The sequence below is a fragment of the Takifugu rubripes genome, chromosome 8, assembly GCF_901000725.2.
Source record: "Takifugu rubripes chromosome 8, fTakRub1.2, whole genome shotgun sequence".
NCBI classification, from domain to species: Eukaryota; Metazoa; Chordata; class Actinopteri; order Tetraodontiformes; family Tetraodontidae; genus Takifugu; species Takifugu rubripes.
This window is the reverse complement of record NC_042292.1, coordinates 9,149,677-9,163,265: the sequence shown is the minus strand read 5'-3', so window position 1 is coordinate 9,163,265 and position 13,589 is coordinate 9,149,677. Positions and strand designations below refer to the sequence as shown.

The 13,589-nt window shown below is 46.3% G+C and overlaps 1 protein-coding gene across 1 annotated transcript in view; it reads right to left on the bottom strand.

Moving 5' to 3' along the window:
- LOC115250829 (uncharacterized) overlaps positions 1–13,565 on the bottom strand; it is a 213,705-nt gene extending 200,140 nt beyond the window's left edge. The window contains exons 1-3 of the mRNA XM_029841038.1: positions 12,699–13,565; positions 8,102–8,192; positions 6,650–6,697 (exon numbers count right to left, since the gene is read on the bottom strand). The gene's annotated coding sequence lies outside the window, so the exon portion shown is untranslated. The remainder of the gene's footprint in view (positions 1–6,649; positions 6,698–8,101; positions 8,193–12,698) is intronic.
- Positions 13,566–13,589: the final 24 nt, after the last annotated feature.

The window sequence follows — 13,589 nt, the reverse complement described above, 5'->3', positions numbered from 1 at the left end:
GCGGTGTAGTCTTGCCTGCTATCCTCCCTCCTTTCACAGGGTAGAATCCGCTTATTCGGTTACATTTCAAACCTCCATTTCCGTTTGCAATCAGCTCGTTAGCCCCGAGTTGAGAGGCAGCCATCAATGACCCGCACACGCACGCACGCAAATGCAGTCAAGTCCGAGAAAGGCCTCTTTCTGCTGCAGCCAGGACACTGATCTGAGTTAAGGGAGAAGACGCCCCCTGCTGCACAGCGGGAGGAACGCACCATTCCCAACGTGAACTCTTTTGTTTTATCATTGTTTTCAAGGGACACATTTGTTTTCTTGCATCTTGAGCTGTTGTTTATGTAGAAATGCAAAAGTGCATCCACTTGGAGCACAGCATCAGTGTCATTTTTCAAGCTTTTTCACTTTACCCTCCATTTATTGGACTGAGTACTCCATAACTATTAATCCGTCTGCCTCTATAACTGCACAAAATCTGACATTAGCTCCCCACAATATCTCAGGTCACATGACTGAAGCAGAACAGGATTATAGGCTGGATATGTCAGCGAGATACAGCGAGATACAGGTGCCGCAGGCTTCCTCTGCTGCCGACAGTGGGGAAAAAAGGCCCTGAAATTTTATTTTGACATTGTTTTAATCTGTGATAAAAGCTTAAGTTTGCGTGCTGGCGCGTGATGACTGAAACAGACTTGTGAAAGTTCCAACCTGTGGACCTCTGGCCGACAGTCATGCTCATTCTAATCCGTTTGAGCAACGTGGGTGCAGGTGTGACGTGTCATCCTCCAGATTGCCGGCTCTCTCGTTTTGAAATGAGAATCTCTGAGTCTTCATTTTTTGGCAGTGTCTCCTGCATGACTCATGAAAGGCCGGTAGAGGGCTAATTGTTCAAATTAATTTGCGTAAATGACGAAGCGAGAGATAACAGAATTACATCTGCACTTTCCTGGCACCGGTTCAGCGGCGGCGCGCCTCCACAGGCAGCTGCACGGAGACGGCCTCCCTGCCAGAAATTAAAAGCCACAAAACATTAATTAATAGACTTTTTGTTACGTTAATCTGCACCAAAAGGTTTAAGCAGAGCGGGGGGGTGGCAGCGGGGAAGGAGGCAGCGTGCATAATTAGAATAAATTAGCTCAGTCAAACATTTTGGAAAAAAATGTGGTTGAATCAAAATAAAAACCAAGAGAGTGAAGCTTGTGACAACATCATTAATCACGCTGCTAATGAAGCTGTGAAGGTTTTGGAGAACATTTGGCGTCTGTCTGGAGGCGCCCGAGAGGAGGCCGAAGCCAAGTCGGACCATCAAACCTCCCCCCTCACACCCACACCAGAGGAGCAGCACATATGTCAATGTGAGGCAGAAGACTAATGCTGAAGGCTAATGCTGGAGGCTAATGCTAAAGGCTAATGCTAAAGGCTAATCTGTGGATGGCTGAAGAGACTGAAGGAGATGGTCCACAACTCTTCAGGTTTAAACTCCTTATTCTTTCAAAGCAAATCCCGCCGGCGATGCTGAACCCTGACACAGGGGTCACATGTCCTTTTGTTGCCCCGGGTAACGCGCGGGTGTTATCAGCTACCAAACCGATGAAAGTCCAGTTCTTGTTTGTGGACTTCCCTGAGTTCTGTGTCGGTGAAGTGAAGCGGAGCTTCGTTCCACTCGTTAGTCTGGAGACTTTCCAAGTTTCCCAGTTTCTGTCTTGAACGAGGCATTTCTCCGGTGCAGAGGAACCGCAAAAGAAACCTACCCATAATGCACTGCACCAAAGGTGTTTGTGGCTCCGGCCTCACGGGCCTGGACGGGGCCTGGGATTCAGCAGCAGCCAAACTTGTCAAACAGGAAAATAAAATCCCACTTGGTTTCAACATGCAAATATTGTGCAGCAGTGAAAGATGAGAGGAGAGGGTTAAATCCTCTAAACTGGCTGCAGCCCGCCTCATTTGTATTCCTATTTTATGGCCAACGTGGATCATAAGCCGCAAACAAACTCCTGTAAACAAAATTAAATGAAAAAAAAAAGGTCTAAATTGTGAAAAGCGACGGCAGTAACTGCTGTTTGGATCTGCAGGTGACAAACGGGACGGCTTCTGTTTGGAGGATCCTCAAATTTATGAGTCTTTGCTCTCTCGGATCTCTTCATCATTTTTTGCTGCCTCCTTTTGTCCCATCATCATTTTTCCAGCCCTGACATCCAGACAGTTGGCGCTGCCGCCTTGCTTCCACCCTCATTTCTCTTCTTCTTCTTCTCCTTTTCTGCTAATATATTCCGGCTCTTCTTCTGCTCCTGATACAGATTCCTTCTTGATTGCGGCTGCCAATTAGGCAGCAGCACTCTGGCAGTTCATCCATCTGACTTAAAGGTTCCTCGCCGCTAATTTTGATGGTGGGGTCAAACAGCGGAGGAGGCCATTAAATGGAATAATGAAGTCTTCAGTGAGTGATCAGCAGCGCCTCGGCAGCCCCATTCATCCTCCAAACAATCATCTCTTTATTTACAGCCTGTAGATCAGAGTTCCCTTCCTGCTTGTCTGTCCTTCACCTTCATTCCGCTCAGTTTCTTCCCTCCTCTCTTTTTTCACCGTTTCCTCATATCTGGTTATTTTCACGCTGAATTCATCCTCCTCTCCTTTCACCAGCTGGTGACTGTCGGAATTTTTGTGCCCCGGGAGTCAAACTGAGTTAAAAGAGGCATAAAAGTTTAAAATTTTATGAAAAGGAATAAGTCAAGGCAAAGAGATAAAGAAAACATCACTAAATAACTTTGATAAATACAGTGGAGAAAAAAGCGCAGATAAAGCTGCCAAAATCTACGACACGCAGAAATGTAAGTGCGTGTGTGAAGTCCATTAAAGCGCTAAAGTGACGTCTGCGGCGTATTTATTTGGCGTTTGTCTTGGCTGTTCCAGAAACGTGTCGGCTGTGTCATCCCGCTGGGTTGGGAGACGGGATGCTGATTGTTGGTGTCTGAGCGGAGCACGAGCTGGGTGGAAGTGTCTCTCAGGATTCTCTCTGCTCCTTTCCTGCGGCGCTGTGAATAAAGGGTGTCCATGGAAGGGAGGGAGTCCCAATGACTCTCTGGGGAGCGCTGCTCTCTGCCTGTGTGCTGTTGCCGTACCAGACGGTGGTGCCTGCAGTCACAACCAGCTCCATTAGTCCTCTTTGGCTCGGGTGAGAGGACGACAGCTCAACCCTGCTTTCCAGAGGAGTCTGATGTAGAACATCTGTTTTTGGGCCGTTATTATCGAGTTTTGGTTAGGCGCTACTTGCAGACTCAGAACCCAGAATCTCCGCCTCAGTCCCTTTGATGGGGAGGAGGCTAAAGGGGCGAGATTTCCTCTGGAAGTCATTGGGATGTAGGGTAAAAAGTTAAGGGGCTGAGGTAGCAGCCCTGTGGCATCCCTGGGCTGACCGCGAGCTCCGCTGAGAGCTTCTTGTTAGGTCACACACACAATCCCTCGGTTGTGACCGAAGCCTTTTCCTGTTTTTTCCTCCGTATATCTCGGTTAAACCATGGTTTGATCTGGTTTGGATGAATGCAGACAGTTCTGGTGGGGATGCAGGTGGATTCTCATCTGGAACCGGACAGCACGCCACGTTTAATCGCGTCCCAACAACTTTAATCCAGCGGACGTCTTATTTTTGGCCAGCTTTTTTTTTTTGCGGTTTAAAGGTCAGCAAGTTGCTGTGCTAATGCTTAGCGGCTAAGATCAAAGCCATGACCTCATCAACGGAAAAAGTACTGTCATTGCTGCCCGATTAACCTTCTTCGTATCATCACCTTTTCCCCCAAATGGATTTTTTAACAGCCCAGCAGGTCTCGTCTGGGCTTGTATCTATCTTTTCCCCCTCCCGTCTCCCCTCCGTTCACACTGAACCTCTTCAGGTCTATATTTGCTGCTTGACTGGACAAATGGAGGATTTATCCGTATGCAATTTTATACCCATTTATTCTGTTGCCGGGCGGCAGACAGCTTTAATATCCACAGCAACAAATAAACTGAGGAGGTGCGACCAGATCTCCATAACTGCAGACGGCAGAGAGCTTAAGAAGAGTTTCAGCTCTTAAACATGTGTAAGGCATCATTTTTACTGTCAGAATTGTCAGAATTCTGTTCAAATCGCAGCTTTAACATCTTCAAAACTCCCCATAAAAAGCAGGAAACCAAAGCAACAAACACGTTGCTTAATCATCTCCCATCAGCTTCTGTTGGCGTATTAATCCGCCCAAAGCTGCTGAAGAACGTTCACGATTCTCCACAAATCTGCCTGTTTACTTCTCATAAATGTGAAACATTTGTATTTGGAACTTTTATTATTAATCCGATACCACAGCAGCTCCACTGTAGTATCAATATTTCTGACAACTTGGCCCAAACGACTCCCAGGATGGAGAGATTGCCTCCACCAAATGACATTTATTAAACTAAACGATTTATTTGTTTTTTGTGTCACAATGTCAGTCTTTAAGAAAATAATCAATAGATTTTCTGACAGTATCATTTTCCTGCCGTTCGTCTCTTTCAAAGCTAATATTCCTTAATGGATGTGAAATATCCCTCGGTTCACCTCCAGTGTGGACGCATCCGTCTCTCCCTGTATTCGTTTATCAGTCCCTCCCTGCAGTTATGAGTCCGCCGCCATTACTCAGCGTGACAGTGACGGAGTGAGTGCCGATAATCGTAACAGTGAATATGACAACTGACGCAGAGTCCGCCGTGACAACGCCGGATTTACGCATGAAGGATGGGCTGAGGGCCCCCCCCACGCCCACGCATGACGTGACCTCTAATCGTGTCGTTTGTCAACATTGCTAACTGCGGCTATGCTAACCAGATCGCTCGGATACAGGCGGCACACGCAGTTCCTCCGTGAATTGAGGAGCTCCTGCAGGTGACTCTGTCTTCAGAGATGAGGTTTGAATGTGCCTACATTCGACCAAGCAGAAGGTTCCTGGACCTTTGCGAAGCAGCGGCCTGCTCCATTCAGGAAACAAGTTCAGAACCGAACCAACAGTATTACTGTCATCTTTGACCTCAAAGATTTGATGCCCCACAGTAACTGGGAATGATTGAGTTTGTTTAGCTCCTACTCTACATGGAGGTCCTCGCACCTCCGGGTGGGGCCTCCTAGCTTTGCTGACCACTTCCTGTGGGCTCCACAGTTCCTGTTGTGAGAACATGAAGCTATGTTCCACTGATTACGCTGAAATGGTTCCTGGTAAAGGTCCCTCATGTTGTTTACTTGTGAACCACTCTGACCAGTCACCAGGACTGACATCACAACAATCCTGAGTCACTTCAGCTCCAGTACCTCCCAGCTAAATAGCTGGTGCCAAACCAGTCCCGAAAATTAAAAACCACCCTTCAGATTGAGTCATGTGACACGGATCTTCTGTCCTGGTACCAAACGCAAACACCAGTCAACTTTCCCAGTCTGGGTCCTGAAGCGGCGGCTGGTTATGATGCTGATGGAGAGATTAATCTTGCTTTGATGGAACGCCGTCACTCTGAGCAGCCTGTGATGGATGCGATTCATCATTGGGGACAAATGGGCGCCGGCGCCTCCCTCCTCCTGACAGCTTTATCACGGAGCAAATGTCCCAAAATGTCACCTGTTGTACGCTCAGTGACCTTCTAATTTTCTAATTCAATTCCGTGATCTGCTCTCCGTGGCTCAGCCCGAATCATGAACCAGTAATAACAATTACACACCGTGACGGCTCCAGAACCTGCAGTTCCCACTTTAAATCAAACCTCAAGTAGTCTTTTATTAGGCTGCCTGGTTAAATCAATCTAAATCTAAGCATAATAACTCTCTAATCAGGTACTGGGGAGAATAATAGGTTGTCACGCTCCGGGAAAAATAGGCAATCATGGAATGTTTTCTTTAATTAGGCCGGCTAAAGTGGAAGGGCACGGCGTTAGCGCGGGACACATTCATCATAGCCAAGGTGGGAAATTACTTCAATTACTCAGAGAGGGGGGAGCCAGTGGAATTCCAAAAGTCAGAGAAGCAGAAGAGAGGAGGCCTCCATCTACCAGGAAGTCATTCCGACGCCGGTGAGGCAAGGGGGCGGAGTCAAGGTGGAAGGTCACAAAGGTAGGTCTGACTTTTGACCGCGGGAGCAGACCCACGTTCTTATCCTAGTAGTAGTTACCTACATTAGCAAAGGCTAGAATGTTTATTGAGATGCGTCTAACTTTCCCAAGTGTGTTTTCCAGCTCTGTCCGTCCTTCTGTGTTTATTGTTTTTGGATCATTAACTAGTGGATCGCTGTGATCAGGACACATCAAACATCACAGAACTGGATCAGACAAGACAGAAGAGATTAGTATTGATGATTCCGTTAATTTAGATGCGGTTGCTATGGAGATGGCAGCACTTGAGGTTGCCATTTTGCATGAAAACTAGTCCGTTGGGCCGGTTACCAGAAGTAAGAGCATAAACCAGGTCCAGCCTATCGTGAAGACCTTCAGATCACAGTTTTAACCACATTCAGACCCACATCTGCCATTTTCCTGCATCTGCGACTGAGAGATTCACGGGTTCAGCAGCGTTCGCTGGTGATTTAGCAGCGGGGATCCTAAAATGTTGGGATGGAGTCTGAGCTACATTCAGGCTGTGACTGACCGACCGAAAGAACGAGGTACTCACACATCTGAGCCGTGAAGGCTGATCTTCACGCCATCAAGAGTCCGAGTCCTGTGGATGGAAATAACGGTCAACTTTCACACAGCTACTAAACATAAAAGTCTCACTAAATATTATCGTTTTTATTTGATGAGGCCTCAGGTTAGCCTCACAGTTCTGGTGGCACCGTTAGCACAGCTAGCTCTAGTAGCCCAGTTATCTGACGGCATCATCGGTTTTTACCTGAAACAACTGAGCAGGGCGCCGATATTGTGATTTTTATGTATTTGTTAAAAACGATATCTGTCACAATCAGCTCATCCAGTTCAATGACCTTTAGGTCTCCAGGAGCGCCATAGCCATGACGACGGTGATTTTCAAACAGGAACACTCTCACTTTCTTCTGTTGGGCGTCTTTAATCAGATAAATTCAGGCCAGTGGTGGGTTTTTTTTCCTGCTGTCTTCTTCATTTCCATCCCTCCATCCTCTGCGCTCCACTGATCAGCCCACTTTGTGAAGTAAAGGCAATAAATCATCCAGCTTTCATCTGCTGTTATTGATGAATGACCAATTATTTGTCATCTCATTCAGAGAAAAACGGTGACCCGCAGAGGCACCCCCACCCTGCCTCCCCCCGCTGATGGATTGTATCCTTAAACTGTTATTACAGGTATAATCTGGCTCCGATCTGATGGAGGCCTGAAGATGCTGATGCTGATGATGATGATGATGAGCTGTGTGTTCACCTGACAGTTCGTACCAGGTGAAGAGCTTCACCCCAAACATTTATGGAAAAGATCAGCCCTCGACACAAATCTAAAAACAAAAATTTAACACATCTTTGCTGCATCGACTGTCATATTTTATCGTGTAGATCGTCGTTTCCAGAAAGGTGATTATGTAGAAGACTCTAGACATTTATCCAGTTTCTAACACCACACACACACATTCGGCTCAACACACTGGGAATGTCTGGGATTGGATGAGATGAGTGTCCCAAGTGTGAAATAGCAGTGAAACAGGAACTTTATCGTCAGCACTACTCATCGTAGTTTACAGATCAGCCAAAAGCAGCCGAACCTTGAGTGGAGGTCAGAGGTCAACCACATGAAAACCTCCCCTCGTTCCCTAGTTCGTTCTAACTAACCTTTAGATAACTAGATTCTCTGTTTCCACGGAACAAAACCTTTTTTTAAAAGAGTTGAAAGTTAGCGAAAAGGGAAAAAAAAATCCGACATTGTAACTTTATGATGATTATAAAGTCAAACTTGAGTAGGTTTATTATTTTTGCGAACGGAATTTACGGTTGTTTCTCAAACGTCTTCGCAAGTGAACCGTGATAAAAACACCGCCAATATTAAAAAAATAAAGGGGGGGGGGGGGGGGGGGGGGGGGGGGGGCATTTATTGACGACTTTAACCTATTTCTGCCAACTGTTAATCAGGTTAATCGTTATTTGTACAGACGTCACTCACCAAACTGCGACACGGTTTCGGGACCGATGCTGATGATTGATCCCACACACCTGTGACCAGTTCGGGTTCGGCTCGAAAGCAGCTCACACACCTGGGAGCACCAAAATACAGCAAAAATCAGTCGTTGAAACCACTCGTGCGACTGTGTCAATCTGCAATAAAACCAAAATAAAATTGATTATTTCAAACCTAGATAAAAAACAGTGATCTGTTGTTCGGCCACCAGGTGGCGGTATTGTCGCGAAACTGTCACCGCTGGTGGTGGCGCATTATTTTATATTATTTATTTCTATTCTTCTTGTTGCTGCCAAAATACACGCTCCAGCTTATATTTGGAATAATTTGGAAACATGTTCAACAAACGTATTATACGAAACTCGTTTTAGTCGTTTGTTTGGGCCTTTTGTCGTAGAAACAAATTATATCCACTAGAGGCCAGTATTTAGCCAAACATCCTCTAGTTGAGGCGAGTTCGCAACATTAAATATGAACTCATCGCTGTTGTGTTGTGATTGATCACATCTTTTTGGGGAGAATTTTAATGTTCTGACTCTTACATGGCCGATGAAATGTCATGCATATGTCATGCATATGAAATATTTTCAGAAATTAGTCTGCATCATAATTAATATCTAAAAGAAAAGAAAATTAGAACAAAATAATCTCATTTCCTGTCAAGAAGACACTTAAATTGGACTGAAAGGCTGGATAAAAGGTGCTTTATGAAGATTAAAAGCATGAAATTCAATTTTGTTGAGAGTCACCTGGAAACAGTAGGTGAGGTCCCAGTTTGTACAGGTGAGATTATCCACTTCTTCGTGTTTTCTGTCTCTTTTGTGTCCAATCATGTTCAGTTTTACTCCCACATTTGAGCTAAAGGTATAAATGCAGCCTTGCAGATGAGCACTTTCATTCTCTGAATTCAAAAGGAGAAAAGTGTCTCAGTCCCATTTCATTTGTCAAGGGCCTACTTCAGGATGAAACATGTCCGTGCCTTGGGTTCTTTTTTGAATTATTTTTTTTTTATCCCAAGGACACATGAGCTCACGCTGCCTGGCTGCCTGCCTGGACCAGGAGGAGGAGGAACTGCAGGCATTCATCAGGTGCATGATGTCACCACCAGCCAATCAGCTGCTGGAATGTTGACCCGGAATAGTCCAAGGTGGTGAAGGTTCATCAGCAAATCAGGGGCACCAGAGTGCAGAAATCTCCTCTCTGTGACTTTAATCCCACCAGAATGTGATGACACTCCTGATTTACACACTCTGTGTGTGTGTGTGTGTGTGTGTGTGTGTGTGTGTGAATCATCCAAGTATCATTTTAAATCACAGTTTAAAGAAATAAACGTGTACTTATTGTGACATGTTTCCAGATATATCCACAACTAGCCTGCGCAACTAGCCTGTTAGTGCTAACCAACTAGCCTGTTAGTGCTAACCAACTAGCCTGTTAGTGCTAACCAACTAGCCTGTTAGTGCTAACCAACTAGCCTGTTAGTGTTTGTCAACACTGACAACTTTTGATATTAAAACGCAGATAAATCGCATCAAATTCTAAATATTTGAAATTCCACTAAAGTGACCCAATGTCTTAAAAACAAGGTAAGATTGTTAAAACCTTCTTCTTCTCCATGGTTGCTATAGTGACAAATAAATCCTACAGATACGCCCGCTCTTATTTAAAATCCGTCACTACCTGAGCGGAGGCCAGGTGACTTCTGTCGGGTCCACTCATCAGGCTGACTGAATCTTGAATGAAAGGACAACTGGACGCTCCAAAGGAAGAATATGGGAGAATATGGGAGCTGCCGTTTGTGTTTGTCCTCAGCAGGCAGCCAGGCCCACGGCTGGGCTCGACGTTGGAGCATTCTAAGTTGCCTTCAGACAATTTTACAGCCATCTCATTCTTTCACAGCACAGAGGCAGAACCGACTGACTGGCTCCTCGTTACATGGTGGCGGCGTGTAGAATAAATGCCTCCAAATGACTGGATTACACCTTAAAGGTCACATATTTACCAGCTCTGTAAAAGTCTTCTTGTCCGCACCAAGAAAAACACAAATGAGTTTGTTTTATAGCCTGAGCTCCCCATGTTGCATCACCTCAGTCATTAGTTTAGCTTTTAAGCCCCCATTGATCCTTGATGGTGTTACTGGTCTCAGTTGTGTGACTCATGGAAAACACAGCGGAGGCTCAAAGATGCTGCTGTGTTTGATGTTCAGTCAGAGTAAATGAGATCTAAACGAAGAGATACAGTACATTTAGTCATGACACATGATTAAAATCAGTGTTTTACTGCTAACTAGCACCTGCTAACGTTAGCGAGTCTTGTTGAAGCGGATTGATTTGGCTGTACACTGTATGAGGAGGACGACAGCCACACACACACTGGAGGAAAATGCTGTTACACAGACCGAAGTCATGAGCGAACCCAGAGAACTCCGGCCTGTGTTTACTATTCCGACGGACTCGCTGAAGACGGATGGAGGCTCGAGTCGGCATTGTCCTCCATTCCAAACAAACCCATCAACAACAGAACAACTGCGGCTGCTGGTTCATCTTTGTTATCCCGCCGCCTCCTGCATAATTGAAGGATATTAACTTCCCATCAAGCAGGTCTAATTATAATCAATCCTCCAATAAGACTCACAATTAAGGGAGCAATTTGATTGGTTAATGTTGGTCCATAATGAAGAGATGCACACAAACAAATTCATCAGTGATGACAGCGTGTCAGCGTAAACATTTGGAGGCAGGTTTTCTGGCTCGGGGTTCATCCATCACAACCTTGAACGCATGTCTCGCACGATAAGCTAGCCTTGTAGCGTTAGCTTCCAGTGTGTCTCTGATTGGATTTTAATATCTAAAGCTTGATTTCTAGTTTTGGTTTGTTTTTTTAAATCTTGGGGCTACAGGAGCACAGTGAAAGACCAGAAGTACACGTCAGATCTCTTCTGTGTCTATTTTTCTGCACATGAAACATGATTTCAGCCTTCTTTTCCTGTCTGATGCGGCAAGTTTCCTGCTTCCTGCTCTTCCTGCACTGATGGACCGAAACGTTCCAAGATCTTCTGACTGTTCTACACCTTCCTGCTGTGCTGGAGGACAAATGTGGTGAGGAATTCTGGACTCCTGCAGTGTCCACGCCGCGTCCAACATCCCCACGGGGGACAGACAGCAGCCGGGCTCGATGTTAGAGGATCCGGATCACTCGGTCGATGCTGATCCCAAATGTAGAAGAGGGGCAGGTCAGCTAGCTGAGGGATCTCCATCCTTTCAGGCTCTCCAGGAAAAATCCATCTGTTCCTCTGACTGTTGATGTTCGATAGACGCGTTTCCTGGGTTTCCTGTTTCACTTTCTTTAAGGTGGAGTTGGACATGAATCAGAGCGTCGCTAGATGTTGAAGGCGTGTTGGGAACCTGACGCGGCGCCAGTTTGACCTTTCAGGCAAAGGTCAAGCTGCCTGTGCCGCCTCCCGTTTGACCGTGACTGAGCGACTGTTGCAGACACTCTTTGTATCGCCAGGCGGGAGATGAATGGGAGGACACATGAGGACACAAAGTCCCAGCGGGAGAGTCGCTGGCATTGCTTCCCGAGGCTCCGCTGATGTGAGCAGACGGGTTCTTCAGGAGCTGTCGCTACTTTGTTCCTCCATGTTTCCAGGCTGATGGAATCCTGGCAGCAGGGGGCCGCTGGCGTTCCCTGAAATCAGACTGAAGTTGGGAAAAATCCTCTGCAGGGGGGACGCTGCGGCCTCCACGCAGCTCCGTTTCATCTGCTCATCCATGAGTTCATGAGCATTCCCTGGATCAACACATCATTCCTATTTTGGGAAGCTGGCCGCGTCGTTGCACAGCAACCGCATTTGCTTAATTACGGAAGAGAGACGGGAAGAAGCAGGGAGACGTTGAACGCTGCTCCAGATCCCAGCCAGACCATGACGTCAGTGTTTCCGACAAGCAGAGAAGCGCTTTATTAAACTGGAAAAATGATGTTTTAAAGGTTTGAGGTGGTTCTTGTTCATCAAAAACCTTCCGACAAGTTCTATTTTAATCTTAAATCATGAGAGTTTTGTCATGAAGGCCAGGTTAAAACACGGATGAAGAGAGCAGAGGAGAACAGGGAGGAGCATGATGGTCATCCTGGAGGACCCCTTAAATCGATGTTAACATCTTTTAAAATAGAGGAAATCAGCGCTCGTCTCTGAGTTTAGTTGTGTTGACATGTTTTGTAAATAAATCCGGTGAGTCGGACAATTTTCAGACGGAATACCAGACAGAAGCTGCCAGGCAGAGGAATTTGATAAAATGTTGGCAAGCCACAGAAATATCCCTCTTTTATTGGTTTCTTTGCCGTCTCAAAGTTCAAATGCCCTTTTTAATCATGACAATGTGTCCTCCGCATTGTTTGTGCAACCAGAATTCCTGTTTTTCTCGAGAATTTATAGATGAAAAGATCCAGTCTTGGTTTTTATATTAATAGTTGTGTCTATTTTGATTGTGACTCAGCTGAATCTTTACAGGATCTACAGTAGCACAGATGGCAGGTGAGATCGCAGTCACCACGGAAACAGAGAAGACAAGACAGACGGTTGAACCTGCAGCAGAACAAACAGCCGTCCTTCCTGAAGAGCAGCAATGGCTAAAAGGAAGATTAGGGTAACGTTTAGCTTCAGGATGTAGGAGACATGCTGCTATTGGCTTTGCATCAGAAGATGGCGACTTCCCCTCTTGTCTCAAGCGTCTCGGAGGTCTTTGATTGGTCGCCGTGCTGGCGGTCTGGGGTCAGCCAGAGTTTGCACCTCCTCCCAAAGAGCCTCAGATCCAGATGCAGCCTCCAGAGATGCTAGCAGCTGCCGGGCTAGCCAAAGGAGCAATGGAAGTGCATCAGCGAGTTCTGCCCTAAATGAGCCGCCCTGTTATTCAATTACACCATTTACATCCGTAAAAGAAACAGAAGAGCGGCCATATGTAACTGTTGCCTGGCAACAAGTGCATACGGCCAATGGGACAACAGCCAATTAAACAACAATAATATGATCATGATGGTTCTCTTGGTTCTGGTTTGGGCTGATCCGGGACCTGCTGGAGGACCTGCTGGTCCCTGATCTCAGATCAGTCACAGTGTTTAGGTCAGCTGACGCGCTAAGGAGCATCCCACACGCTGGCTAACTTCCCAACCGGATGCTGGGCCAGAGCGTTCTTTCACAGATTTCGGACTTGTTGTTTCTGTTTCAGCAGCTCTCGTGTGACACTTGTGCAGGATGCAGACGCACGCCGCCGCCGTCACGCCTTCCTTTGACCTGCATGTCAATTAAATTGCACTCTTCTTCTTCTTCTTCTTCCTCCTGCCTGGAGTATCCTCTGCTTCGTGTCCATCAGCGGGAAAACGTTGCACCTCTCAGCCTTTGACCTTGGAGCCGAGGACGAGGCCGCCGCCGCCGTCACGCCGCCGTGCCTGAGTGGCGGATAAACATTTAGATGAGCAC